Genomic DNA, 19,152 nt, shown 5'->3' with positions numbered 1-19,152 from the left:
AAATCAATTTTCCCCTGTAGCTCAGTAGTAAGATGAGGTAAGCCACTATGTTTCCGAATTACAGAGATCTAGGTAAGCAAAGGGTGAACACGAAAAAGATGCAAAAAAAGTGCAAGGCAAAAACTCCTTGCTCCCAGCTTTGGCCCACGAGAACACACACACACGCTCACCACGTTTATCCTTTGTAGATTCTGAACAAGTTTCATGAGCCAGTATCTCACAAACATCTGCCTTCATTATAATTATATTTCTATTTCAGCTGCACCAAGCTATTTACAGACGAGCCTGTTCATAAAGAGCTTTATAATTAAGCAAACAGAAATATCTTTTTATAGGATGCAGATCTAGGGGTGATAATCACACACAAAATACACAGCAACAGTTGCAAATAGAGTGTTTAACGCTAGTTATATAGTTAGTGATGTGCTCAATAAAGCCTGACATGTCTTTGTTCCTAAATACAAGAAAATATGGTCTTTGCTACACAGCAGTGTAAACTGTCTTCTTCTCCTATTTTTTTTTTAAGCAAAGGCCATATTTTTCAGGGTGGGTTCCTAAAATGTGTGTGCATGTGTGTGTTTTATATAACAACAGGGTTACAAAAAACACACAGACATATCCTCCAACTTAGTAGGGTTTAAAATCTGCCTGGTTCTTGGAGAGAGAAAACGGATTCTGAATATAAGCAACAGTGTATGGAGGCACAGAGTGCAAAAGATTAAATTAGTAGATAGTAGATACTATGTGAAGGTATTATACAAGTAGCTGCCAGACCAAAAGAAACATAAAATACTAATCACAACATAAAAGAAATTTCTAGTGCCCTCATTAAAACCTAAGTCCTTGGTTTCCCAGGAGGGCCAGTCTTTGCTTGTGTGCATTTCAAGAACTCTAAATCCACCCCAACGCTATGCTTTAAAGCTGCTCTTTGAATGGAAGTGTCTGCTTTATCATTTTATAGACTTGCTCGGCAATCCACCCAGAAATCATGCAATCCCAAAGACTCTGAAGAGAAAACAGCCATTGTTTGCTAAAATACAGCTTTGGCATAGAAAGGGTCATACATGCCACATGCTATTGTTGTAAAAGATAACGAACGTATCCAGCTCACATCCTGCCCTTGAGAGTGTACAATGGTGTAATGCTTTAGAACATGATCTGACAAAAGTGTGTGCGTGTGTGTGTGTGTGCACACACACACACACACATGCACACAGCCTTAAAACAGCCATACCCTTTGACCTGGTAATTTCAAGTAAATAAGTATAAATGAAAAAAGTCCAAAAAGCATGAATAAAATAGCTTTTATAGAGCAAGATGTTTACTATATTATTTACTACTGTTCTAAAAAAGGAAATGTTCTCAAATGTCCAATTGTAGCAATTTATGAGTTAATCTATGGTATATACATTCCATGAATGTCTTCTAGCCTTAATAAATTAGTTTTCTGAGAACCTAGAATGATTTAGAGGGAGGTTTACTCCATAACGTTAAGGGACAAAAACAGGGTAAATTACAGAATATAATCACAACTGTGAAAAGATGAAAGTACAAAAAAAAAAAAAAAGAAAGAAAGAAAATATGATGTTAACAGTGGTTTTGGTTATAAGGGCATTTTATTGCATTCTTTTAAGTGTATTTTCCAAATTTTAAATAATAAGCTTTTACTAATTTCAGGTTCAGTAAAAGCTATTTAAAAAACTATGAGCAACCTCAGTATGCATAAAAATAATACAAGTTAGAGCTATTTAGCTGTGCTTCAGAAGGCTTGCCTTGTTGACTGGAGCAGCTGAACACTTTCCATTTACAAAATGTAGCTGTGTCTAAGAGTCCACTTTCCACCCAGTCTGCTAGAATAGGCAGGACCCAGCCTCCAAGTGTTCAGTGCATATGTTCCAAACACAGGGATACTGATTCTTTAAGCAAACAAAAATGAGACCGCCTCTAGAAGAGGCCATGGACTCTGGGTCTGCATGTTGGGCCATTTTCAACCATTTTCCCTGCTTGTTTCCCAGAGCGTCTCTCTTGTTTTGTGTCTGCATGTGTTTTGGGTTTTGTTTTGTTTTGTTGCCCCAAATTTTCCTCCAAGCCTTTTCATTTCCTACGGCCCCCACATCTATCTACACTCTCATCACAACTCCTAAGGAGGAAGAACTGACATTTATCGGGCTTGGGCAATATGCCAGGCGATTTTCAATTTTGTGAACCCTTTTAATCTTCAACTACCCATGACAAGTGGTTATTTTGACCTCATTTTAGAGGCGAGCAAACCATGGCCCAAGGACTTTGCCCCAAGGTCTTGCCAAGAAGGGGTAAAGCAGAAATGCAAATTTCTGGTCTGTCTCTGACCAACTGAATCAATTCCCCGCCGGTGCTACTCAAAGTTCTCTCTCGGACATTAGACTCCAAAAACACTTTACAGGGGGACTTCGATATGCACCTCAAACATTAGAGTCTACTCCCCAGGCTCATTACAACCCTATGTGTGTCAGTCATTTGCAGATTTACCTAAAGCACCTTACCTGCTTCACCTGTTCCCATAGCTTCGATCACCTACAAGAGTAAACGTATTACAACAAGTAAGAAACAAATAACAACAAAATAATACCAAAGCGGTTCAAAGGAGTAGATTAATTAACATTACTTGACATCATATGGGGCTGGCCATCGGGTGAACCCACTTGTAGGCTTTACAGCCCCTGTGTGAAGAGCTACTTCCTTTTAGTTTTTTTTTTTAAATTTTTTATTAACATGTAATGTATTATTGGCCCCAGGGGTACAGGTCTGTGAATCGCCAGGTTTACATATTTCACAGCTCTCACCATAGCACATACCTTCTCCAATGCCCATAACCCAACCACCCTCTCCCTACTCCCCTCCCCCCTACTTCCTTTCAGTTTTATTAAACTTGCTTATTTTGTGTTCAAAGACATGTTTTCAGGTTGTTGTCCAGGATTTGATGAATTAGTTGATGTTCAAGTCCACTACTTGTCATCACGTCATGGCCCTGGAGCACCACTGCTGAACTTCTGCATCAAAGGCCTATTGGCCCATGTGTGGCCATCAGGCGCCATCAACATATCTTCCCTCCAGATCCTCTGCAATGTTCTTACAGCTCTCCCGAATCTCAAGTACCCAAGTTTGCATACAATTCTAGATTTGGATAATGTGGCTCTTTCTCCAGCATTTTCAAGTTATTGCTGCCTGCATTCTAACCTGAAAAAATTTTAAAATCCCCATATAGCCCTGTCTCAAAAAGGAAAAAAGAGTTTTTACTCACCCAGACTCCCCTCTGAATTACCTTCCTAGTTGCCTCCTTTCATAACCTACTTATTAATATCCTTTCCCCCAAAGCCCTCTAAGTTACCCCTGCCCTGGCTCGGCTCCTAAAGTTTCATCCACCACCTTAATGTGACAGACTAGAAAAGAAAACAGCATTTCCACGACCTTCCTCTCCACCCCTTCCACCCTGAATTTCTACATACAGATTTGCTTTAACTCTTACCTCCTCTAGCAACTCAAACCCAACAAGTAATAAGATCCTATTCATCAGAGCTCTCTTTAAACAGGTTCTTCCCATAGGCTTCTCTTTATGGTTCATGGAATGTCTGAACCAAAGGAACCCATATTTCAGCATATTTCTGAAACCTTCCACACTGTCACCTTTCACATCCCATTGACCATTTTATCTCCACGCATGAAGGCTCATTCCAGACCCACTGCTGCAACCCACCCAAAGCCGAAGCTGGTCACGATCACAATAGGAGACACTTTTTGGTAAGTATCTGAAGTCACCAATAGTTGGAGTCAGGTGAGAACTCAAGGTTTTTTCCCTTCAACCTCAGGTGGTATACCATAATGAAAACATGCCTCAGCGGAATTCTGAAACATGTGTTCATCATAAGTAGGCAAAAAACACATCCAACAACCTCTTCTGTGGAATTGGGGAAGTACAGCCCTCTATGCTTTCCAACACGGAGTATTTTGCATGATATGTCCCACTGAAACTGATGTGACAATATCTAGCAGCATCATTCAACTGACCTTCTACTTCAAATCACATGACAAAAGCCCTTCTAGCATCAGCTAAATGCAGAGAGGCTTGGAATCCTTAGCCTAGGGGCCTACTCCAAAAGATACTGGCAATGAGGCTCACTGAACTTTTCCTAGCTTGTTCACACAAGGGCAGAATTAACTGTGTAATTTATCTAAGCAGGCCATACGTGTTTCTCCATCAGTTTCATTTAATCAGTATTTTTAATTTTGTATTAAGCACCCGTGAACCCAACAGCCAAAAAAATAATATTAGTGGCTACAACCTTGACAATCAGCTACATCTATGGTGTTTATGGGGCTTCCATGCTAAACCTCACCTTCACCAGGGGTAACCAAAATCTGTGCCGAACATCCCTTCCTCTCCTGTTTTTGTACTTCCCTTCTGTCGATATGTATTCCTAAGCAAGGTATATATGCACAGTTTTATTGTAACTACTTTTGACCAAAGGAGATTATGTTGGGTTCAGTCTTTGGGACTTTCCCGCCTACAAGAGGTCGCTAATATGTCTTCACATGGTTCCACGTGGCTGTAGTTTGCTTTGACTATTTTTATAATATCTATTTGTTCATCTATTGCCTAGGTGAAGAACACTTAGAATAGTTCCAGCTTTTTTCTCCTCTTCTGAACAACACTGCTACAAACATTCCTGAACAGGCCTCTTGTTATACGTATACAAAAGTTTATCCTGAGTATAAACTGAGTCATGGAACTACGAGGTCCATAGAGCAGATAAGTGTTTGGGAAAAAATGCCAAACTGTCCTCCACCATTGTCCCAGCACTGGACCTTCCTACCAGCAGTATAAAAGAACGCTTCTGTGATATGCATCTCACCAGCACTTGATGTTGTCAAATTTTTAATCTTTGCTAACTGAATGGTATAAAATGGTACAAAATTATTGCCAGCTGAATGCATCTCAGCATGGCCTTGATTTGTATTACCATGATCACAAAGTAATCAAGTGTTTATTGGCTAGGAAAAAATGTGTTTATCTTTTGACTATTTTTCTATTGGGTAAGTTCTTAATGAGTTTAAAGAGTTTTTTGTGCATTCTTGACAGGAGTTTACATATCTTAAACACCATTCACTTAACCAATGAAAATCCATCCACCTTTTAATAATAACCATTAAAGTAATTTAATAAGCCACTTGATTATAATGGGGGTTAACCCGAGCAGAAGGGCTTATAGTAGCTTCCTCAGTAATATGCACCTTTGCTTAATACATATCTTTAATTAGTGTATATTAAATGTTAACTAAGGACCCCTTCAAGTGTTGCTTAAAATTTGCAAATTTATGTATTTACCTACACACACATATACACACACAAGCACATACACATAAACACATGCACACACATAACACACTGTCTAAAACAAAGGTCAGTGCAATGCTCATCTTTTCCAACCCCATGGCCACAATCTTGTTTCCTCTCACCAGGACCCAGTGGTACCTTCCAATGGCCTGTTTCCAATCTCTCTCCTCTTCGTGCAGGCTGTACACAGATCCCAGACTCCTCTCCAAAACATTAATTTTGCTAACTCTCGAAATCAGAGCAATGCTTAGACATCTTCATTGCCTAGCTAACAAAGTAAATATTCCCAACCCAGCACACCATCTCCTTGACCCCAACCTATCCCTCCAGGCAAGCCTGCTCCTGCTCTCTCACAGGAATAGGAAACCAACTGGTCACAATTCTCTTGGCCTCTTGACCACCTCTTCCATTTGCCTGTCCATAAAACAGTCTCGAGCCACACATTTCTCTTTGCCCATGTCCTGCTTTTCCCAGACTTTGAGTGTTTCACTCTCATTCTGCCTGCCTGGCTGATTTTCTGGAGAGAATATACCCATTCATTGTGTTTTCTTCCTTTTAAATTTGGGAATGGAGAAACAAGTGATACAGATAATCCCTTGATGCCCTGTTGTGGTCAGAACTGGACAAGGGAGGTGCCAACTGCAGGATGTCAAAAGGCAGGATACATTGTTATTTCATGACATTATCATACATTCAGATTATGTCCAGGGATAGACCACATTCATAAATATATACTCTTCTACAAATCTAATGATAATGTCTTTAAGCATTACTTTTTCCATCACTCTTCCTAACCTGAGACTAGTCATTAATGCGAGCTGTCATGCTCTGTCCTATGTCATTCATAATCACTAGATTATTTGATTAATTTCATAAAAGAGACGAGTCAATTCAATGAGCTATGGTTAGAGTCAAGGCCCAATATACAACCTAGAGCTGACATCTGTCTGCAGTAAATATTCACACATAACAGAGAAAGATGGTTTATCTGGGTGAGCAGGTTATTCCTCAAGATCAGGGTAGCATGCTGTATTTACTCTCACATTTAAAATGACACATTTCAGAGGGGGAAAGAAAGACATCATCTTTTATCTATTTTTAAAATTCTGTTACGTTCAGGGTTAAAAAAAAAGAGGTAGGATGATGTAAAAGAGGGTACCTGTATGCAAATGATGCTATGATTATGTGCATACTCAAACTCCCATAGCTCTTTACTCAGGATTTCCAATCTACCTCTGCTCTGTGATTTCATGTGTCAGGATCCAGTGCAGGAGACTGAATTTACTCCACGTATTTGTAACACAAAAAGATTTAATATAAGCAATGAGGTGCTGACAAAACTGTTAGACAGAACAGAGGAATGCACGTGAGGGAGCCACTGAGGGACTACTGGCCCCACTGAGCTCCAGAACAGGGGAGCTGCTGCTGCTGCTGCTTCCCAAAATCTCACAAGCATGTGATATGAAACAGCAGCTGCTGAGCTTTCTCATGTCTCCAAGCAGAAGAGGAGAACAGAGAGGCAGTCCGTACTGTATGATGCAGAAATGGACTGCCACAACGCGCGGGGCCAGGCTGATGCTCGACTGCCCCTGTGCAAATCTGATAATACCTGTGAATTTCAGCTTTCACACCAGCAAGACAGAACCAGTACAATTGTTCCTGTCAGTCTGGTTAAGTATTGACTGACTGTAATGCATGCAAAGAACTAGTCCAGTGCCTGGAATACAGTCGCTGCCTAATAAATTGAAGCTATTTTGCCCTCACTCAAGAACAACATTGTGGAAATGCTGGCAGTCAGAAGTTGTTTTCCCAAGCTCCAACGCATAACGGTGGGTGAGAACAAACACTAAATGCCAGCTCTGGGCTGGGGGCTTTCTTGACCCGCCCAGGTGACAATCAGAACAACCCCAGGGGGCGCATCCTATCTCTATTCTGCTGCTGAGGAGCCAGTGGGCCAGAGAGAGCATGTAACTGATAGGGCACGTTAAGAGAGAACATGTTACCCCTTCTCCCACCCACTCTCACCACAGACACATACACACACACCAACCAGCTGAATAAAATGCCATATTCTGTGCTTTAAGCCACTCTGGAAGGTCTACATCAATGTCAGAATCTCCCTCACTTCATTCCTCATTACTTGCAGAGACAGGGAAAGTGAGGACATTTCTGAGCACAATCTTTCTAGAGGGTGACAAACGTCTTTCTAACTCTCCATGTTTTCTTCTTCACAGCTTTATATAAACCTGCTCTAGTCATTTGCACTGACAGGGAATTTCGAGCCATGCCTGTTCTTCTTCTCCCCCAGCCTTCCAGCCACAAGGCGCTCATTCACTCATTGCGGCAGCATCTTGCATTCATGCCTACTGGGCTAGGCTCTCTGGTGGAGATTTAGAGACCAACAAAGGTCAGACCTCCCCACAAAAGTGCATGGTCCTGTGAGAAGAGAGACATATACCTAGTTATTGTGATAACATTTGAACATACATTATTTAAATGCCCGACTCCAAACCACCCGAACTCTGGAGGGCAAGTCTACCACTGGCAGGGTGGGGGGGTCAGGATGGGGTGAGGCTTCATCCAGAAATATTCTGAGCTGAGCTTTGAGGAATGATGTCCTAAAATGAAGCTCAATCCTTTGGTATCTTCACAGCAGTCAACTCTGCTGACACAGTGCAGGGGATGTCTGGATGTTACGGGTCACTACATTTGGGGAGAGAAGAAGAGATGTGGCAAAACTTTTTTTTTTACCTCATTCATTTGTTTATTTTTATTTGAAGTGTAATTAACATACAGCATTATATTAGTCTCAGACGTAAAATATGCTGATTCAACGATTCTATACATTATTCAGTGCTCATCACAGTGAGTATGCTCTTAATCAGCCCTTTAATATTTCACCCATCTCTCTACTCACCTCCCCTCCGGCAGCCACTAGTTTCTTCTCTGTATTTAAGAATCTGTTTCTTTGTTTGTATCTTTCTTTTCTTTTTTGTTTTATTGTTTTGTTTTAATGTCTTAAATTCCACATGTGATTGAAAGCATATGGCATTTGTCTTTGTGACTTAATTCAGCATTTGACATTCTAAGTCCATCCATGTGGTGGCACATGGCAAGAGCTGATCCTTTCTTATGGCTGAGTAATATTCCATTACATATATCCATCCCAAATTTTCTCTATATATTCATTGAGATGGACACTTGGGTTGCTTCCATAATTTAGCTATGGTAGAAAATGCTACAATAAACTTGGGGGTTTATATATCTTTTCAAATTAGTGTTTTCATGTTCTGCAGGTAAATGCCCAGGAGTGGAATCACAGGACCACATGATAATTTTATTTTAAATTTTTTGAGGCACCTCCATACTGTTTTTCACACCAGCTGCACCAATTTGCATTATTACCAACAATCCCACAAGAATTCCTTTTTCTCCACATCCTTACCAACATTTGTTATTTCTTTTCTTTTGGATTCTATCCATTCTTACAAGTGTAAAGTGATCTTTGTTGTTTTCACTTTCATTTCCCTAATGATTAATGATGTTGATAATCTTTTCATGTGTTTGTTTGCCATCTGTATGTTTTCTTTGGAGAAATGTCTACTCATGTCCTCTGCCCATCTTTTAATTAGATTTTTTGTGAGGATTTTGGGGGTTGAGTTGTTTAAGTTCTTTATATATTTTGGATATTAATCCCCTATAAGATATATATTTGCAAATACCTTCTCCCATCCGGTATGTTGCCTTGTCATTTTATTGACAGTTTCCTTTGCTGTGCCAAAGCTTTTTATTTTGATGTGGTCTCAATAGTTTATTTTTCCTTTTGTTTCTATCACCTCAGAAAACATACCTAGAAAAAAGCTTCTACAGCCAATGTCAAAGAAATTCTTCTGGGAGTTTTACACTTTTAGGTCTCACATTTAGGTCTTTAAACCACTTTAAGTTTATGGTGTAGGAAAGTGTATGGTGTAGGAAAGTGGTCCAATTTCATTCTTTTGCATGTAGCTGTCCAGCTTTCCCAACGCCATTTATTAAAGACCATATTTTTCCCCATAGTAGATTCTTGCCTCCTTTGTCATAGGTTAATTGTCCGTATAAGTATGGGTTAAATTCTGTGCTCTCTATTCTGTTCTATTGATCTATGTGTCTCTTTCTGTGCCAGTATCATACTGTTTTGTTTACTGTGGCTTTGTAGTATGTCTTGAAATTTCAGATTGTGATACCTCTAGTTTTGCTTTTTATTTGTTTGATTGTTTTTGTTCTTGTTTTTATTTAAAGATTGCTTTGGCTATTCAGGGTCTTTTTGGTTCCATACAAATTTTAGTATTATTTATTCTAGTTCTGTGAAAAATGTTATTGGTGTTCTGACAGAGATTGCATTAAATCTGTAGATCGCTCTGAGTAATATGAACATTTTTTTTTAAAGATTTCATTTATTTATTCAACAGAGAGAGATTACAAGTAGGCAGAGAGGCAGGCAGAGAGAGAGAGGAGGAAGCAGGCTCCCCACCGAGCAGAGAGCCCGACATGGGACTCGATCCCAGGACCCTGAGATCATGACCTGAGCCGAAGGCAGCGGCTTAACCCACTGAGCCACCCAGGCGCCCCAATATGAACATTTTTAACAATATTGGTTCTTCCAATCCATGAACATGGAATATCTTTCCATTTGTTTATGTCAACTTCAGGTTATTTCATCAATGTTTTATAGTTTTCAGAGTATAGGTCTTTCAACTCTTTGGTTAGGTCCCCACCCCAGGCATTTAATTATTTGGGGTGCAAATATAAATGAGATTGCCTTCTTAATTTCTCTTCCTACTACTTCATTAATGTATAGAAATGCCACAGATTTCTGTCTCCTAATTTTGTATTCTGTCACTTCACTAAATTCATTTGTCAGTTCTAGTAGCTTTGGGGGGGGATCTTTAGGGTTTTCTATAGATAGTATCATGTCATCCGCAATAATGAAAGTTTTAATTCTTCCTTACCAATTTGGTTGCCTTTTATTTCATTTTCTTGTCTGATTGCTATGGCTAGCACTTTGAGTATGATGTTGAATATAAGTGGTGACAATGGACATCCTTGTAGTGTTCCTGATCTAAGAGGAAAAGCTCTCAGTTTTTCACCATTGATAGGATGTTAGCTGTGGGGTTTTCACATATGGCCTGTATTATGTTGAGATATTGGTAAGACCTTTAAATGGTCTTTGTCTCTTGGGTCCTAGAAGTTCTAACCCATTGCCATTAAATAAATGGAAATGCCATCTGGCCCCAGATATGATAGACAGCAGGACAATACTCAGAAAAAGTGAAAACATAAGCTGAAGCCTAGAGCAAGGAGGCACCCATCCAGGAATGGTGAATCTACAGGTACCTGGTGTGGTTAAGGAGTAGGTGGGGGAAAGGACTTTTATATTAGAAGAGAGTAGCAGTAGTAGGCACAGGCTACAGAAGTCCGTAAATGCCATAATAAGAAATACAGAAAACAATGAGGAAACCCTGCTTATCTTCAGTCTCACCTCTACCAGACAACCTTCTGCTACTACCAATCCCTGTGAAGTTCTGAGTTCTGTTGTCATTATTGGCAATACATTTCTTTCTCTCTCTCTCTCTCCACACACACACATCATTTTATTATCTTGTCATGAATATACAATGTCTTTTTACATGGATCCTATGTATAGAAACTATATGATTATAGTTTCCTATATAAGAAACTATATGATTTAGCTGTTTTTTTTCCTTCAACGGACTATATATATATCCCCCCAAAAGAAAAATACAACAGCTCTCATATTACTGTACAGAAATGTTATTTTGCTAATTATGGTGTACAACTCATGATGGTGACTCATAGTGCTGGGTGGAGTAAGAATCTAAATATCAATGAAGCTTTCATGAGACCAGGATCTCTCATTCTCTGCTCTCTGCCAACATCTTCCCACGCACTAATAGCAGGGATACCTGGTAGCAGGTAAGCAAGTGAACGTATCGTGCAGAAAGACTAGCCAGCAAGCACCTGGATTTCCTTTTGAAAAATCAAGGCTCACAGAAGACACACTCATGTTCATCAAGCCTGAGAATAGCCACAAGACTCATCTCTGTTGTGGAAAATAAATGTCAGACTTTTCAGAACTCTCCACACTCTCCCAGAACTGCAGAGGGACAACAGGATTTTGTGACACCCCAGCTTTTGCTGAGAATCATTGCTAAGTTGTACAGCTAGCTGGGCTGCTCTGGTAAAATGACTTAAGCCCTGAGGCCAGATAGAAATGAGATTTCCTGCTGCCATTATCTTCCTACTTACGGGCGGCTGGCTCTGAAAACTCCCCAGGCTGACGAGGTTTACCAAAAAAGAGTCTGTCTAGGACCACTTTGCCCAGGACCCAGACACAAACATTCCAGCCAACAGCGCCAGACTGAATAGGGTACGTGAACCCCAGAGCTGCTGATGTTGTCCTTTTTAGATGTTATGTCAAAGAATAAAATGCACCTCTGCAAAGGGGAAATTAGAGTTACTAGCATAATTCCCTTCCTCTAGACTGTCCGAAACAAGCAAATCTGATTTGTTGTGGGGATGTGACCTATCTGCTGGAATTCTGGGATACTGAGGCTAAGGAAGGAGCATCACACCACAATTTATGAGGACGCCACAGTCAAAGTGAGTGCACATAGCAAGTAGAGTTGAGAACTTTTACCAAAGGAAAAACCTTAGTAGTTCACCAAAGAAGAGTATCTTAGTGAGTCTTTAAAACTGAGGGACAAAAAGGCACTTATCAAAGCAGAGCATTAAGCTAGGAATATTTTTGAGCAAGAATACAATTTATAGCACAGGGGCTATGACTTCATTAGGCCAAAAGCCTCCATATCTCTGTGGCAGCCTACAGTAACCCATGAATTGCTGCAGGTTTGGGGTGAACATCTGGGACTTTCTTTACATTCTAACTTCCTCATCAATGCAAGAAATAAAAGTCAGACATAGAGACAGCTTCACCCAGGTGATGGTAGAAGGGCTGGTCCTCAGAAAACATCTCAAAGATGCAATATGGGAAGCTGTTCAGTAACAAGCCCCCTTACCACAAACCTTCCTCTGGATTGGGGTTTTGTGAGTCACTGGTCCCCCCAGCTGGGAAGGCTGTCAGCATGGCCAGGTCTGGGCCTCGTATGAAGCACAGCCCACCAGACCAGGCCGTGGTCTGTAAGGTTTCTTCAGCACTCCATGGAGAAAAAATCAGGAGCCCCCCACATGGCATGTTTTGGGGGCCAGATGAATATGTGAATGAATAAATAAATGAGCAAAGGAATAAATAAAAATTGAGTGACAATGCAGCAGTCTTTTGGACCAGGTCTGTGACTTGCTGCATAAAAACACTGTAATTGGGTGCTTCTTTTTACTGCCTGCATTTCCTCTGGCAAGTTTCACCTACCTTGGTTTAGGTTTCTCCTATCTGTGCCTCCAGTATCCCTATTTCCAGGTCAGAGGGTTATCCCCTGAGTCTTGAACACAAACACAGGATTTCTTTGTTGTCTGTCTCCCATTGGATATCCCACAAACATCTAAAATTCCCAGTGTCTCAAGCTCATGATCTTTCTGCTGCAATTCATTTATTTGTGTTCCCTCGCTCAGTGACATGGAGCATTTCCTCGTTGATCACCCGAATTGGAAACACCGGTGTAATCTTTACTCCCTCTAACTTCCATATGTCCACAACCAGTCACACCCTGGTGCTTCTGCCTATCCCCATGTCCCCACAGACTCCCTCCCACCCCATGGGCACTGCTCAAGCCCAGAAGAGGCAGCTGCCGCTCTCCTGAGTTGTTCCCACAGCCTCAGGGTCTCCCTACCTGCATTCTGTTCTACTCGAATCTACTCTCTGCACGTTAGCCAAGGGTGCTCTTTCACAGTAACATCCCTCGGTGATTACAATCCTTCAGTTGTTCTCTAGTGCTCTCAGGATCAAGTTCAAACTCCTAAAAAGTTTATAATGCCCTTCCCGGCCCCCTCACCTGCTTAGCTTTCGACCCAATGAATTACTGCTTTCACTTCCTGCAGTTTCCTATCATGTTAAACCACTTCCAGCTCGTCGAAGATATGGCTCTAGGGCTCCAGGCTTACTCACATAGGGCTCTTTCCTTGTGAAACACCCACGACATGGCCGGCATACCCCCATGCTCGGCTGACACGTCATCTCCTATGAGAAGCCTCCCTGATCCTCTGGGGGAGGACACTCCCTCTGCACTTTGTAGGATCCTGCACCACCTGCAACATAGCACTGACCACATCACCATAGTTTTCCGAGAAGATGTCTCCTTTCCCTACCATTCTAGGAGCCACAGGAGCGAGATGAGCAGAATGGCAGGAGTCAATGATCGGGCGCTACAATCTCAGCATGTCCAGCAGGGTCCTTTTCTTCGATAAACTAATTGACCATTCCTCGGTCTCTGCAATGCACATCTGGGCTCAAAACGGGTTTCTCAAACTTCAAGCTGCATCCATATTGCTTTCTTCTGCTTCTGAGCTGTTCCTACATGAAAATGGTAGAGGTGCACTTGAGCACCAGGAAAGCGGGTGTTTTATCAACCTCGCTGACAACTGTATTTCTGGCATGTAGGAAAATGAGTTTAAAAAAATAGGTGTAGGATACTGAACAAATGTCGAAAATTCAATTAGCCAGCAGGTTAATTGCCAGTGGTGTGCTGCATTTCAGAAGCAGAACTGTGAGCTGAGGGGAATACAAAGCCATGTTTTCTGCCCTTCGGAATGGCAGAGTTCAGTTGGAAGACACAGAGACATCACTATGGCACAGAACAGTCCTCCAAAGATCTCTGACCATGACTTGGCTGGCACTTGAAAATTCTAAGAAAAAGCGAAGGATGAATGGCCCAAACCATAACGGTTAGCAGGCTGGAGGAACAGGAGATCAGCCTGCACTGAACCATACTGGAGTGCAGGGAAAGTGCACTTTGAAAACTGCCAGGCAAGGCAGGACTGTGTGTTGTGTGTTTGGGGGCTATCTGGAGAAGGACAAGTGAAGAGATACATGTTGACTGAATACATGTCTATGTACTGTTACAATTCCTAATGCCATGTTACAATTCCTATGAATTATTCTTGTTGTTTTACTTAATCCACTAGATTAAAAAGAAATGCTATTTATTAAAAAAAAAAAAAATCTCCTGTCTTGACAGATAAGGAAAATGAAGCCTGGGGAAGCTAGGGAAGTTCTCTGGGAGCCTGACGGAATAAGAGGACTAGGATTTTCGTCCCAGTTTGTTTCACCTCAAGACTGTCCCTTTTCCTTAGTCAAGCAGGCGCTATCTGGACTGTGTAGCTCTTGACAAGAGGAGTTAACCTGGAATAACAATTTTGATGACCAGTTTTAAGTGCCCGGTTCCCTATTATTTCCATATTTCTTTTCTTTTTAATTTCCATGTTTCTTTATCTGAATTTTCTGTCTACTTTGATGGTTCATGAATACCATTTGAGTTCTGTTAAAGGCAGCAATTAGACCCATTTATCATACTGCAAGAGCACCACAGTTTACTCCAAAGCACCACAGTTTACTCCAAAGAGCCAACCTCTTGGATTATCTCATCTCTATTCAGGTTTTCAGGGATTTTCCTTCATGAATTGGTTCCCAGGTAATACATATGAGACATTAAGCAATTATTACATTTGACCTTCTCTCTTGCTCTTGTAAGAGAGCTGTGAGAATGAGTGCATTAATGACTAAAAAGTCAAAAGAAAAGCAAGAGATGCACACACCAGCATTCTTATTTATTGCTGGTGTTCCTCCCTGTCTTTGGGATGCTCACCACATCACACCCAATGGAGAGAGGATTTGCTGAACATCCTTTACCATGTGCTCATGGAAGCTGTCTTAACATCCACTTCATCTGTGAAAATGCCTTCACTTTTCTCTTAATACAGAATGCTACCTTTTTCCTTTTAAAATGTGTAACTATGGAATTCCTAGGATAAATCACACCAATAAATACTTTATATTGCAGTAGGCATATACATGGATTCAATTCTTTTGGAAAGCCATTTGTAAATACATATCAAGAACCTCAAAAATGTCTCCTTGGTTCAATACTAGCACTTCTGAGGAAGTTATCCAAGACAGACATATAGAGAAAATCTTGATATAAAGACATTCATTCATTCATGCTGTTTATAAGAAACACCATCAATGTTTTCTTGACTGTTTCCTTGGCTGTGCAGAAGCTTTTGATGGGAGAAGATATTTGCAAATGAAAGTACAGACAAAAGGTTGATATCCAGGATCTATAATGAACTCCTCAAACTCAACACACACAAAACAGACAATCATATCAAAAAATGGGCAGAAGATATGGACAGACACTTCTCCAATAAAGACATACAAATGACTATCAGACACATGAAAAAATGTTCATCATCACTAGCCATCAGGGAGATTCAAATTAAAACTACATTGAGATATCACCTTACGCCAGTTAGAATGGCCCAAATTAGCAAAACAGGAAACAACGTATGTTGGAGAGGATGTGGAGAAAGGGGAACCGTCTTACACTGTTGGTGGGAATGCAAGTTGGTTCAGCCTCTTTGGAGAACAGTGTGGAGATTCCTCAAGAAATTAAAAATAGAACTTCCCTATGACCCCGCCATTGCATTCCTGGGTATTTACCCCAAAGATACAGATGTAGTGAAAAGAAGGGCCATCTGTACCCCAATGTTTATAGCAGCAATGGCCACGGTCGCCAAACTGTGGAAAGAACCAAGATGCCCTTCAACAGATGAATGGATAAGGAAGATGTGGTCCATATACACTATGGAGTATTATGCCTCCATCAGAAAGGACGAATACCCAACTTTTGTAGCAACATGGATGGGACTGGAAGAGATTATGCTGAGTGAAATAAGTCAAGCAGAGAGAGTCAATTATCATATGGTTTCACTTATTTGTGGAGCCTAACAAATAGCATGGAGGACATGGGGAGTTAGGAGAAGGGAATTGGAAGGGGAGGTGAACCATGAGAGACTATGGACTCTGAAAAACAATCTGAGGGTTCTGAAGCGGCGGGGGGTGGGAGGTCGGGGTACCAGGTGATGGGTATTATAGAGAGCACGGATTGCATGGAGCACTGGGTGTGGTGCAAAAATAATGAATACTGTTATGCTGAAAAAATTTTTTTTTAAAAAATTAATTGAATTTAAATTAAAAAAAATTTTAAATATGGAAAAAAAGAAACACCATCAATGATCAACAAAAGTGTACAACCACATCATAAATTTTATTTTGATGTTCATAGAATGGCATGAAGCAGGCAACTTATGCACTAAATGAACAAAGGAGGATACTAAACGGTACATAAGGAGTAATGGCAACTGTGAAAGTGTGTGCACCATGGAAGATTCAATTAAAATTCAATTCAATTAATTAAATAAATTAAATGATTTGAAGTTTATTCAAATAAACTCAAAATGTACTAGGGTTTGGGTGGTATAATTATCATCAATTTCTTCTACATTTCTAAGTAATAAATTTTCATGAACAACCACACTTGTCTTTCATAATCAGAAAAAGAAATCTGTATTTTTGAATCAGCTTTTCATTCTTGATGTTTGTGTTGGAAAAGAACGGCAGAAATTAGGACACATTAGTTTTATAACTAAGAAACCAGAGAAAGACTTTAAGACATATTTCAGAAGAGACACTGACGTAAGAAAGTTAAGTAGCAAGTCGTCATGGAGTAGGAGTGGTCAGATGTTGGAAAGATCCAGAATGACTTCCAGACACTCTTATGGTGGTCGAGAGAGGCAGGAATCTAGCCACTGAAACTTCCCGACAGAAGTTCTGAACAACAATTTGCATTGCCTCCTAAAATAAAGAAGCCTGTGGCCTTGAGAGAACAGAGGGATGTCTAACAAATAGATAATTAGAATCCTCTAAGGAGAGGGAAGGTGTGACGTTCACGACTGGCTTTAAAAATAGTGATCTTTAAATCCTCAGTAGTGTCAGAATCACATGAGAATAGGTGGAACCTTGGCAGCCCTGTGAGACGAGTAAATATAGAGCAAGAGCCTGAAGAGCTGTGATTCAGTAAGTATGTGTTTTAGGAGACTCTTCCCCAGCACATCGCCAGACCCGTACCGTCTACCCTGGTGTGAAGCCAGAGCCACAGGGTGTGCAAGGCAGTCTCACCTAGACGCCTGGCTCCAGAGTCTGAAGGGGCCAGAGGTACCGCCACTTGACAAAGAGATCAGCCACATCGTGCAAACAACGCAGAACCTTCATGTTCCCAAAACAGCAGTGACTAAGGCAGTGACATGCTGAAATCACTCGGGCACCTTGTCAAAGGCAGAGATGATCCTTGGCCCAGGCTGAAATCTGCAGCATCAGGGAAGATATCAAAGGTTAAGGATTTTTTGTAAGTGTACCAAAAACCTCTCTGGCGTAAGGTCAGCGACACATCACTATCAGCATACCTCCCCGTGAGTAACGGCGCAGCTCATTACATGAAGCCAGATGCAAACTGCCCGTCCCAAACCACCGCTCACAGTCCATGCGGAGGCCAGCTTAACTCCTTGAGTCACTCCAACCCCGGCTCAGGTAAATCACCCGTTAAAAATGCATCTCCTCTAGTGCCTGGCATTGGAGGTCTCAAGTGAGGCCCAGGAATTTGCACTTTAATAGCATCCCAGTTTACTGTGATAGAGAGAATCCACAAATTGAAGTCAGAGATGCTGTTCTGGGATGTTTGTTGATCAATCTGTGAACAACACTTTCTACACTACTGTCAGTTTCACAGATAAGTCATTTAAACACCACTAATGCCAGTTCTTAATAAAAGCAAGGCCACTCATTTTGTTCTCAACCCAGCTGCTATCAGTATTTTTAACCAAACTGTTGGATAGACACAAAGCAGAAGATTTCATGACTGTGAAATTTTCAGATGACACTAGGTGGAGGGAGATCGCCAAAACATTATTAGATAGTTGGACAAGGATTTTAAAAGGTTCTGGCATCCCTGGGAAAAAATAAGTCAAAGCTAACCAGATGAAAATAAATATGTATAAACAACCAGCCCTGTAATTTGAATCAAGAATAGCATGCCCAAAGTTGAAAGAGCCTGGTTTAGCAGGTAAACAAGGCTCAGAGGTTCAAAATGAGCTCACCTGGGAGGGTGTGATTGGACGTTAATGTTCTGTGCTCATGACTGAGGCAAGAGTACACCCAAGACATTGCACTTTGAAAAGCCACATCTGGAGTCCTGGATTCCACATCGAGAGCCACATTTACAGGGAAGTTTACAAACTGAAGTAGATCCAACAGAGACGACTGAGACGGTGATGATCCGCGAAACCATTCTGTCTGAGGAAACAGTGGAGGAATGGGGAGCACTCCCATAGAGAAATGAAGACCCAAGATGGGTTTCAGAGCCAGAGTCAAATCTGTGACAAGCTCTGATGAAGGAAGAATTTACTCACACTTTGTTTTTTCCAGGGAGTGAAACCAAGGTCCATGGGAAGAAATCGTATAAGCAACAGTGTCACTGAGAATAGTGTTAGTTTATTACCCTTGCTAGCCCACCACCATGGGGACCATCTTCATGTGCCCCCTTCCAGACTCACAGATAATCACCGTGTCACCAGTCTGGGGCCTGCAGAGTTTTGGCCCCAACATCTCCTGCACGGCAAAGATTCCATCATCCAGGCACTATCCTCTGTGCACCAAGCCCCCATGTACTTCTCCATCTTTTACCAGGTAATTTACATTTTGTAACCGTAAGTTGCCT

The sequence above is a fragment of the Neovison vison genome, chromosome 8 (assembly GCF_020171115.1).
Source record: "Neovison vison isolate M4711 chromosome 8, ASM_NN_V1, whole genome shotgun sequence".
Classification (NCBI taxonomy): domain Eukaryota; kingdom Metazoa; phylum Chordata; class Mammalia; order Carnivora; family Mustelidae; genus Neogale; species Neogale vison.
Note: the sequence above shows the minus strand (reverse complement) of the source record.